This window comes from Miniopterus natalensis, chromosome 13 (genome assembly GCF_054644295.1).
Source record: "Miniopterus natalensis isolate mMinNat1 chromosome 13, mMinNat1.hap1, whole genome shotgun sequence".
Classification (NCBI taxonomy): domain Eukaryota; kingdom Metazoa; phylum Chordata; class Mammalia; order Chiroptera; family Miniopteridae; genus Miniopterus; species Miniopterus natalensis.
Window position 1 is genome coordinate 52047530 of NC_142093.1, and position 11915 is coordinate 52059444.

An 11915-nucleotide genomic window follows, 5' to 3' on the forward strand; every position below is an offset into this window, starting at 1 on the left:
GACTCTCCCATTCTCTTAATAGGGATGCTCAAAATGCTATGAAGAGCCTCATTAAGGACCTGCTTATTAAGAGCATAACAAAATTACTTATGCATACTTTTCCCTTAACTTTGTTTCATCTCTTGCTGGAGTAAACATTTCACTCTGGACTTCCAATGTACAATTTATTTATTTATTTTGGAAGGCCTGTGTCTTTATTGTTATTTGCAGTCCTCCTCATGGAATCCTGCAAAGGACAAGACAGAACCTAAGGCAGAACCCAGCTGGCACTGGGAAAGAAGAGGCAGGCCATTACAATTCAAGCACCCTGAGGTAGTGCCTCCCAGCAGAGGTGGTGTATATTTATGATTTCACCTAAGCCTTGAACTCTAAGACCAAATATGATCATCATGGACTTTAGGTTTCTAGAATCAGAGCACATCTTTCTCGCCATCACGCCCCCCACCCCGCACACCTGGCGAGAGCCAAGGTAGGCACAGGGCTCCTGATTGCTGTGAATAAGAAAAATATTGAGGACCAAATATACTGCAATACTCACTCATAAGAAACATTCTAATAACAATTGGAGCACAAAACTATTGGTATAAACACATTTCCAAAAAGAGAAATTATTGCATCACATTAGATGGCGCTTCCTAGACTCAAGGTTTGTCTTTCTCCTTTGCAGTTGCTTTTGGGACAGAACTCTGGCACAGAACTAACCAAGCACAATGTGTTGCAACGGACACAGATCACATGTTTAAAGTTCAGGGCTGTCTAAGCCCTTGGGATCTGTTTGTCCCCAGAGAAGATCTCGACTTTAAACAGTTCAAGATGGGACCTGTCCAGGGTCATTGTGCTCCAGGATCACCAATACAAAGGCAGGCATTCTAGAAGATTCTGTGGGGCAGGCTGCAGACACGGCAATTTGCAAAGACTTGGTGAGAGGTGGCCCTCTGAATGTGCCACTGAAACACTGACTGCCTTGGCCCCCTTGGAACAAATTCCAGACTTAGTGGTTTGGCTTCATATTGGCTGTGACCTCGGACAGAACTAGTCCTTCTCGTTGCTGGTAACACTTCTGGTGGTAACTCTTAAAGACAGAGCAGGCCTATTTCTGTGACTTGTTCTTTGAGCCACATGGGGCCGTGGGCTGCCCGCCGTCTACGGACATGCTATAGGGACCTCTGGTGTCTAGAGCTGGGGCACCTTTGGGGCAGCCTTCTTGCTTCAGCACAGGACAGGAGGCCAAGGACAGCCTGTCCATGAGAGACCATGGGGCGCAGTGCGGAGATGGTCCCTTTCCATCACAAGGGTACCAGAGCTGGGTCTCCATGGATGAGGTCAGGTTGGGACTGCCCAACAGCTACAAGATACCCTTCCTTCCTGGGATCTGTGTGAGTTTTAAAACTCATGGTAAAAATTGGACTGAGCTGAATGGAGAAGCCCAACACAGAGGTGCCGACCTGCCCAGCATAGTCTTTCCAGTTCTCGGCAGGGTGTGTGGAAGTGGTCCGAAGGTAGGAGTCCAGCAGGCAGGAGAACTAAGACAGTCAGGAGGAAAAGATGGTCTGGGTGGCACCCAGGGGAGCCACTAAGATTCTCAGAACTAGGCAAGACCTTTGGCCATGGTGAATAACAGTTTTTCTTTGGGAGGAACAGCATGTCCTTGCAGGGTGTCCATGCCTGGGATCCTGTGAGTCAGAGTCAAGGTCACTTCATGGAAGACACACAACTGCAGTGGAGCTCGAGGAGGCCGGGCAGGCCTGGGGAAGGTCCTCAGTGCTACATACCCTGCAGGGAGTGGTTCTGGTCGCTGATCTCCCATTTTTCCAGGGGCTCACCCAGGCTACAAGCATCCACATCAGCCTCACTGCTCTGGTTTTCACTGATGTCATCTTTATCCAGCAGTGTCCATGACAGGGAGGTGAGATCATTGAACTCTCCCATCATGGCAATGGGTGTCTCCCCAGTTGCCTTGGCGATGCGGTGCTCCACCAGGTAGAACATGTACTCATCACACAGCAGGAAGATCAGATGGAAGGAACCAAAGCTGACAGTGCTGCGCAGGGTGAGGTCTCAGATCATATAAAAGGGCCATTTCAGCAGGAACAGCCTGCATGCTGCTTCACGACCTGGGTAACCACATTGTCCAGCTAGCGGGCCCACTGGTCCAGGGAGCTCTGCTGCTACAGGGTCAGCTTGAAGTTCTGCTCCAGCCACGCTCTCCTTGCACTGGCACACCTATGAGGCTTACTCCTGCATGTTGGCAAAGTCCAGACAGTTGAGGTCGCTGAGCATCTAGTTGCTCTAGGAAGTGTTCTGAAGCACAGCCTGGGCCCCTGCGCTAGCTGATTGAGGGATGTGTATCTCCACAGGTCTGGGTGAAGGCGCTGACCATGCTGACCTTAGTCTTGATAACCTGTTCTGGGAAGTCGCTCATGGTGTTAGTCAACCAGCCTTCCAAGCTCTTGGCAAAGTTACGTATGGCCTGTGTCAAGGTGCTGGGTACTGGCCGCAGCATGTTGGGTATGAGAACGTCCACCAGGGCCTGGTACAGGATGTGGTCACAGCTCTTCATTCACTTAAGGATATGGTCACAATGACACAGAGACACCAGCTTGTCCTTCAGGAGGGTGGTGGCTTCGAGGATCTCATCACTGGCCGGTAGAGAGGCAGGGCCGTCACTGGAAGCGGCTTTAGCATTCCAGAAGGAAAGCCAGTTTCTCAATGTAGTGGAACTGGAGGTTCATCACCGTATCTAAAGCTGCCTCACAGTGCCGCAGATAGACCGGTTGCAGGGCCTTGACATCCTGCAGCAAGATGCTGCCCAGGTCAGGAGCTGGGAATTCCAGGAAGACATGGGAGACATCTATGTACAGCTGGTGGTGCTGGCTCTGGGCGGCCATGGCCTGCTCAGCGTGCTGTGTAGGCTGTTGTGTGAGTCACTGTCCCCAAGGCTATTCGACTTCTGGACTGGCCAGTACCTTGGTTTCTGATGCACAGGCTGCTGCCACATGGCCATGTGCTGGGTGTCTTCCTGCAGCCAATTCAGGAGCAAGTCTGGCTTCAGACAGATCCCACAGTAATGACACTTGGATCAGACCCTGGTGCCCAGCTGCCACGTCCTCAGGCCCATAAACAGACAGCAAATCAGTTTCCCAAAGGAGGCAGCATTCACGGGGTCCATCTTATGCTACTGGCAGTGCAAAAGGTAATGGTTATAAAGAGAACTTCAGGGGAGACTGACGCCTTCAGCAGTTTTGTAATTATCTAACAGCCACTGGAGATGGCTGTTGGGTAAACTGCTTTTGTGTGATGTGATCCCTTTGCTTTTTTGGAGGTTTTCGATCGCCATTTCAAGCATTGCTGGCCATGACCGGGAAGTGTGGGCCAGGGAGTGTCTGATGCTGTCCATCCCCTCATAGATGAGATAGGCTCCCATGCTGGAAATGAAGGGGCACCCCCGGCATCCATGGTGATGCCCACCATGCTGTGAGAGGGGACCGCCATCAGGGAGGAGCCTGCCAGTCACCTGGGTGTCACCCAGGGCCTCGAAGTAAGATGCTGCGCTGCTGGTGGTATACATAGGAGGCTTGGGTTATAGGCAAGGCTCCATTTGTGTAGACAGCGTCTCTGCCTTCCCCGTACTGCACTTGAGGCAGGTACACGTGCTGCACAGCCTGGACGTACTATGGCACCTGCTGGATTCTGGGGAGGGATATTGGCTGCATCTGGGCCCCTTTGGAAGCCCAGCCCGTTGCCTGGACCAGCACCCTCTGTGGATAGGCTGGCACTGGCTGGGCCACAGGCACCTGGGCGGCCGTTGATGAACACAGAGCCACGGAAGCTGGTGAGTCCACTGCATCCTGTGAACTCTGCATGCTCAGTTCTGAAATAATGTTATAGGTTACACATAAGCTGAGTTTTCTGGAGTTCCGGCCAGGAGTTCAGGCAGTGGCTCCTGCGTGTTGGTCCCTTTTAGGGCTCCTGCAACCCCTACCTCTGGCCACGCCCACCTCAAACCTGCCACAACAGGGTGGGACATTGTTTCCAATGTCCATTTTAAAAGGCTAGTCAAATTCCACTAAAAAATATATATATATCATTCTGCCTTTTTTATTATGATTATTGGTGGATATTGATTATCCACAGAATGATGTTAGTCATCAGGAGCAATCATTTTCATGCAAACGTGGTATTTCATCTATTTCCTAAAGAATTATCAACATTATAAAGTTCCAAATAGTTCATAACACACCAGCAAAATTCCCACTACATATTCAGAAATGTCCAAACACATATTCATCAGGGTTAATCTGTTGGTTACATGTCCGTAACTCTATAAAGTTTACAGACTATTAAGTAATGACACTGACTCTGAGTGCCTTCTATTCCATCTCATTATTCTAGTTACATTACATGTGTGGGTTTATCTTCCTCTGATAGGTACTTAAGAAGTAGTTGTTGGGCAGCTGCAGCTACTGCCGGTCATCTGCCAGTCCATCCACCCGAAGCATGAACAGCCTGCGTGTCTACAACATATGAAATCAAATCCCAGCACAGCGAGGTAACCCGCTTCCTGAATGTGGACCTCTCCCAGGACAACGCCCTGAGGGATGAGATGCGAGCCTTGGTGGGCAACCCCGAGGCCACTCCACCCCAGATTGTCAATGTAGACCAGTACTATGGAGACTATGAGCTCCTGGCAGAAGTTGTCAAACAAAACACTCTGCAGGAGTTCCTGAAACTGGCCTGAGCTAAACCAAGCCGGCTACCTGCCCTCACCACATTCCCCCCGACCCCGGCCACTGGGGGCCATGAAGGACCTTGTGACCAACCAGCTCCCTGTTACTCCTAACCTTGTGACCTTGGAGCCCCACTCCCACCAAGCATCTCCTCCTCTAACTGTAGCCTCCTCTCATTCAGAGGCAACATTCCTTACCCAGTAGTCTCAGAAATCGTCTTAAGCAACATCCCAAGAGCTGGCAGTCTCAGTCTGGCCCTGGGACTGCCACCCTGCCTGGCACTGGCTGATGGGCATCTCTGCTGGTTTCATTAGCCAGGGCTCTGCCAAAGGCCCCAAAATCCCCAACCTGGGAGCACCCTACAGACAATTAAATGTCCCATTCCAATAGTGAAAAAGAAAAAGAAAAAGAGAAAGAGAAAGAGAAAGAGAAAGAGAAAGAGAAAGAGAAAGAAAAAGAAAAAGAAAAAGAAAAAGAAAAAGAAAAAGAAAAAGAAAAAGAAAAAGAAAAAAAGAAAAAGAAAAAGAAAAAGAAAAAGAAAAAGAAAAAGAGCCCTAGTCGGTTTGGCTCAGTGGTCAGAGGATCAGCCAACAAAGAGAAGGGTCCTGGGTTCGATTCCACTCAAGGGCACGTACCTTGGTTGCAGGTTCCGTCCCTGGCCTGGCCCGGCTCAGAAACATCTCTCACATTGATGTTTCTCTCCCTCCCTCCCCCACTCTCTCTGAATTGAAAAAATATCCTCCGGTGAAGATCTGAAAGAAAGTAGTTGCTGAGTGAACTGGAATATACAAATGAACACACAGCAAAAGAACGGATGTGTACATTACAGTGGTGTAATCATCCACGAAGAGGACACAAGTGCCAAGCAAGCAGCCGCGTGCAGTGACCCAGCCTGTCACCAGTCAAGGCTGAAATAAAACAAGTTCACTTCTGGCTCCCTCCTGCATTGCTACTCAACACCTTTTCCTCTTCGTCGCCTCTGTCTTTATCTTGGTGAGCAGTCAATTTTCTGGTAAGGTACTTACGAACGATTAAGGAACTGGTTAATAACTAGCCTTAGGTATTTTCATCCCAGGGATGTGTGGACTTTTCCATGACCATTCAATGGGGGAAAGAAGTCTTTTCAACAAATAATGCTGGGAAAACTGGATACCCACACGCAAAATAATGAAGTCGAACCCTTATCTTACATGATATGATATACAAAAAGTAACTCAAAATGGATCAAAGACCTAAATGTGAACTCAGACCTAAAACTATAAAACTCTTAGAAGGAGACATGGGAGAAAAGCTTCACAACATGGGTTTGACAATGATTTCTTGGATATGACATCAGAAGCATAGGCAACAAAAAGAAAAACAGATAAATTAGAATACACCAAAATTTAAACCTCTGTGCATCAAAAGGACACAAGCAAATGAGTAAAAAAGCAATCCACAAAATGGAAGAAAATATTTGAAAACCACCTGATAAGGGACTAATACCCAGAATATAGAGAGAACTATTACAAATCAACAATAAAAACCACCTTTATAAAAAATTGACAGAAGATCTGAATAGACATTTCTTTAAAGATGATATACAAATGGTCAATAAGCACATGAAAAGATACTCACCATCACTAATCATTAGAGAGCTGCAAACGGAAACCAGAATGAGCTACCTACCATCTCATACCCATTAGTATGGCTGCCATAAAGAAAACAAAAACTATCAAGCACTGGGGAAGAAATGAAGAAACTGAAACCCTTGTGCACTACTGGTGGGAATGTAAAGTGGTGCAGCCACTATGGAAATCAGTATGACAATTCCTTTAAAAATTAAAATTAGAATTACCATTATGACCCAAAAATTCCACTTCTGGGTATATACCAAGAAGAAGTGAAAACAGGGGCTAGAAGAAATATTTATATTTGTAGCCCCATGTTAATATCAGTATTCACAACAGTCAAAAGGTGAAAGCAACCCAAGTGTCCAGTGATGGATGAATAGATAAGCAAAATGTGGTCTATACATACAATGGTGTATTTTCAGCCTTAAAAAGGAAGGAAATTCTGACAGATCCTATCACAAGGATGAAGTGCTTGAGGACATTATGCTAGGTGAAATAAGCCAGCCACAAAAAAATAAATATCTATATGAGGTATCTAGAGTAGTCAAATTCATAGAGACAGAAAGTAGAATGGTGGAGCCGGGGGAGGGAGAAATAGAATTGTTTAATGGGCAGAGTTTCAGTTTTGCAAGATGAAAAAGCTCTGGAGATTGGCTGCACAACAAGGCAAGTATACTTAACACTACTGAACTGTATGCTTAAAAATGGTTAAAATGGTATATTTTATGTTTATATGTATTTTACCACAACTAAAAATTTAAAAATAAAACAAATTTTTAAAAAGCAGCAAAGAAAATGGAAAAAAAAAAAGACAATGACTTTTGACACTGAAAATACTCTGCAGGCAGCTGGGATCAGAGACCGACTGGGCAAGCTACAGGGAAGAGATAACTGGAATGTTCAGTTGGTAGTACAAAGCTGGGAAAGAGACTACTTCCCCAAGAAATCTGTATAGCACATTTTTATTTTTCTTGGAGGGGAGGGCAGTGGGAGGTCGTTTGCAGAAATAATTTACTAGGACCAAGTATTGTCCTTATAAGTAACTAAGTCAATAAAGTACAGACACATGGTCTGCTCAAATGTGCTTGTTCGCTCTTAAGTGAAAGAGGCTTTAACACCAGATAAACAGCTTTTTATGTTAACATTTAGATACAAAAACGCAGCTGTTTAGAGGTTTTGTTTTAGTCAACCATCATGGTCTAAGCCTAAGGCTATAGTTCTCAGACTGCTGAAGTTAAAAGGGCACAAGAGAGATTCTTGAATTTCATATTCCAGGGAAGTAGAATCTTCTTCCAGCCCCATCCCAGACACTACAGTCAGGTTTTGACTTTGAAAAGACCCTCACCAATCTATTTAAAACAAAAATACTTAGATGAAGAGTATTAATCCTTGTAACAATTTCCAAAAAGTACAACTACTGGCTCTAGTCTTTAGCATAAATTCACTTTTAGGAGTTCTAAACAAAGATGACAACTTACATCCTAAGATTCATAGCTGTGTATTTATTATCCTAAATAACTGTGTGTATTTCATGTATTTAAAATACTTTTCAAAAACATATAAAAATAAAAAGGCAAGATATTTAGACCAAGTATTATTCCTAACCTGCTAGAACCCTTAAAAAATTTGTTTATTTTAACCTGGTTTCTTCCCCTTCGGTATATTGACACATTTTCCTATTGCTGATTTTTTTCTGTTTCAATGAAACTACTCCTGTACTATATTAGGTACCATCTGGATCACCACCAACTAAACATAGCATTCAAAGAACTTGGAATCTACCAAATAAAAGTGGCTATACATACTGCTCTCTAAACAAAATTACAGGCTTGGACACCTAAGCCTTTTCTAGAAGTGGGTCCGGTCCTTTTACCTTTCCTTGAGACATTCACTATTATCTTCGCAATTACGGATTTTTGTTTACACACTGCTCCATCATGCTGCGAGTATTCAGTCTTGCTAGGTGTTCCTTTTCAAAAGTAGTTCTCTCGCCCAGCCGGGCATGGCTCAGCGGTTGAGCCTCAACCTAGGATCCAAAAGATCAGGGTCCGATTTCCGGTCAAGGCACACCCCCGGGTTGTGGGCTGCAGCTGATCAGTGACTCTCTCATCATGGATGTTTCTACCTCTCTCTCTCCCTCCCTCTCCCTGAAATCAATAAAGATATATTAAAAAAAAAAAAAAAAAAAAACCCAAAAGTAGTTCTCTCCGCTCTAGTTATAAAAGCGCCGTGTTTATTGTAGAAAACTGAGACAATACATAAAATGGAAAAAGGAAGGGGTGAATTACCCATATTCTCACCTTTTTTTTTTAAATGTTTTTATCGATTTCAGAGAGAGGAAGGGAGAGGGATAGACAGAGACAGCAATGAGAGAATCATTGATGGGCTGCCTCCTGCACGCCCCCTACTGGGGATCAAGCCCAAAACCTGGGCATGTGCCCTATAGGAATCTAACCGTAACCTCCTAGTTCATGGGTCGGCACTCAACCACTGCGCCATACCAGCCTGTCCCCATCATCTTTTAAAAAAATTCATCTGTTGACTGACACTTTGTATTTCCTTCCAGTATTCCTTAACTTTTAACATTTAAATTTAAATTCTTTAAACTTAAATACACCACTAGTAATATCTTACATTTCCATAGTGCTTTTATTTTTAAAGGGGACTTTACAACTATTTATCTTTAAAATACATCTGTGGAGCAGAGAGGCCAAGTACTAGTTATTTTGTATACACACAGCTGCCTTCGAGAGTAAAATGTCTGATAAAGCTGCACTGCTGGTTTGTGGTACAAATCACACTTATCTTTTACAAAAAAACTATGTCTTCAAATCTTCAAGGGAGAAATTAACAATGCTATCAATATAATAAACTGCTGAAAAGAACATGCCCAATCAATTGAACTAGCCTAATGCAATTCAACAAAACACATGCTTCTTCACCAGGAAACCTAGTACCTATCTGGGTCTACACATAGTAGCTGCCATATATGTGAGAGAGGGACTAAGGAGGAAAATAATGTCCTACAAATAGGTTCCATCTAGTTCCCCAACTGGAAGTAGTCCATATTCATGAAAGTAGAGACCCAGAGAAGACCAACTTTGTTACTAACTAGTTCTCCAACCTTAAGCAAGTTAGCAGCAGTCAGATCTTAGTTCTTTTATTTGTGGATAGAATTGGACCGAACAAATGCTAGTCTCTTGCAGTTTTTAAAATGTTTATGATTCTATACATCCGTTTACAAAAAGTCTTTTAAGATGAAAAGCTTACATATTATGCAATTCTGTCTATACTTCAAAAAAACAAGATGTGCCTAATCAGAGATGTGGCTGTATAGTAAAGTATTAATCTTACTCAGAGAGGTCTAGCCTTTGCCCTTCACTTCTGGGAGGTGATCTCTAAGTCCTTGAAATGTCCTGCCTGATAAATGTCTTTGTTTACCAAGGAGCTAGGAGCCACGCAGACAGTCTAACAAAGTGATTTATGGTGGCTTCTGGCCATAACATATCAACCTCCTGAGGGAATGGAGACTAAAGGTCAACCACATGAGCAGTCAACCATATCTATATGACCAAACTCCAATAAAAGCTCTGGACACTAAGCCTTGGGTGAACTTCCCTGGTTGGCAATACTTGGTGCATCTTATCACTCACAGTTGCCAGAAGTTAGTGATATAGCAGATAGACTTCAGTGGGAGAGGACAACTCAAGTGCCACACATGGAAATCTCCTGGGTCCCCACGCACCCTTCGCCTTAGCTAGTTTTACTCTTACCCTTTTAATGTAATAAACCATAACCATGAGTATGACAGCTTTCAAGAGTTCTGAGTCCTTTGAACAACAGATAAATTAAAACAGAACAAAAAATATATATATATATATATAAAGTTGAATTAAAATCTAAAAAAAAAAAAAAGTTCCGAGTCCTTCCAGTTAATCACTGAACATGAGGGTGGTCTTAGGGATACCCAAATTTGTAGTTGGTATGAGAAGCGAGGACGATCTTAGAACTCCCAACCCATAGGGTGGCAGGATGACAACTGTCCTCCAGTATGGTGTTCATTCTCCCTTTCTCTTAGTAATAAAACACCTTTCCCAGCCCCTCTTAGTAGGAAGCAAGGTTGCCAACTAGAGACTACATTTCCTAGACTCCTTTAAGATCAGGAGTGGCCATGAGCAGAGTAATACACAGGGGTGGGCAACAGTAGGTTTACAGTTTTAAGTACATGAAACAGTTAACAAAGCTATTGTAATAATCATAACCTGCATGTCTTTTTTCATAAGAATTATAAACCTACTTTTGCCAACCCCTGTATACAAAAATCTGTTCCATATTCTTAAAGAAAGTTGTTCAGTTCTTTTTCTGGAAGGCAGCTGTGAGGTAATTTGGCTTCAATCATGAGAATGAGAACAATACCCTAGGGGATGGCTAAGCCAACAGAAGGAACCTGGGACCCTCAATGACCTGTGGACTGCCTGCTACTGTTACAGGTCAGAGAGAAACGTGTTACTGGCTTCACTGTTCTGAAGTCTGTCACAGCAGCTTAGCCTGTATCTTAAAGAACATGAGTGCATTCCAGCATTGTAATGTAATGACTCACCGTCAATACTTAAACTACACAGAGATAAAAAAGAGAGTCAAACAATAAGATGTGTAAGAAAAAAAAATGGATTTGGAAATATTCAAACTGAAAAAGTGTAACAAGTATTTTTAATGTCCCAAATTGAAGATAATTTTATCAAAAGGAAAGTCTCTATCCCAAACAATATAACAAAAAATTTTCTCTCTTGGTTATTCATAAAAACAAAAATACAAAAGAGGACCGATTTAACAAAATCAGTCATTTGAATACAAGCTAAGGAAGCGTTCTAATAATCTTCCCCCTGTAGTCAGATTCCCACAGAAAGGAAGGGGAAAAAACACCCAGAGATTCTATTTTAACAGTACAAAGAACTGCCCTCTCTAGTTTTCTGAACATGTGTCCTCAATTTTCCTGACTTCCTGACCTCCAATCATGTGCTTATCAAACATTTCCAATAGGATGTCCCATATGCACCTCTAAATCAGCATGTCCAAAACTATGGATCAAGCTACAAAGGGAAACAAAAGAATGTTCTGGAGAAGCCATGATTAAAAAAAAAAAGTCCAGAGTAAAAAGCCAGTGATCTTCACTAAGGAGGAGTGGTAGATTCTCACAGGGAAACCAAATGACTATTGGTAGAAAACTTCAAGGTTGCAGTAAATCAAGGATTCCCAAGGCTGCTGTAGAAATACTTAGCTGGAGAATAGACACAAATGTTCAGACTTGTCGTAACTTAGAGCATCATAACTGGAACTGGTGATTTAAGGAAGGCCTGACTTTTGTCGTGGAGCCCACCTACATGGAACCATGTGAAGATCTTCTCTCTCTGTAGATAGCCCAGAGGGCGTGCCCGCGGGCCGGCTGGCTGGAGGCCGGGGTCGGGGTTGGGGATTGGGGACGGGGTGGTCCAAGCGGTGGCGACAGAGCCTGAGGCGACCGAATATAAGAAATGTGAGGAGACTGAAGCGACTGAGGCAAGCGACTGAGGCGGCG

General features: G+C 43.8%; 1 pseudogene; it reads right to left on the reverse strand.

The window, feature by feature from the left end:
• Positions 1-586: 586 nt before the first annotated feature.
• Positions 587-4094, reverse strand: LOC107534521 (DNA-binding protein RFX2 pseudogene; annotated as a pseudogene).
• Positions 4095-11915: the final 7821 nt, after the last annotated feature.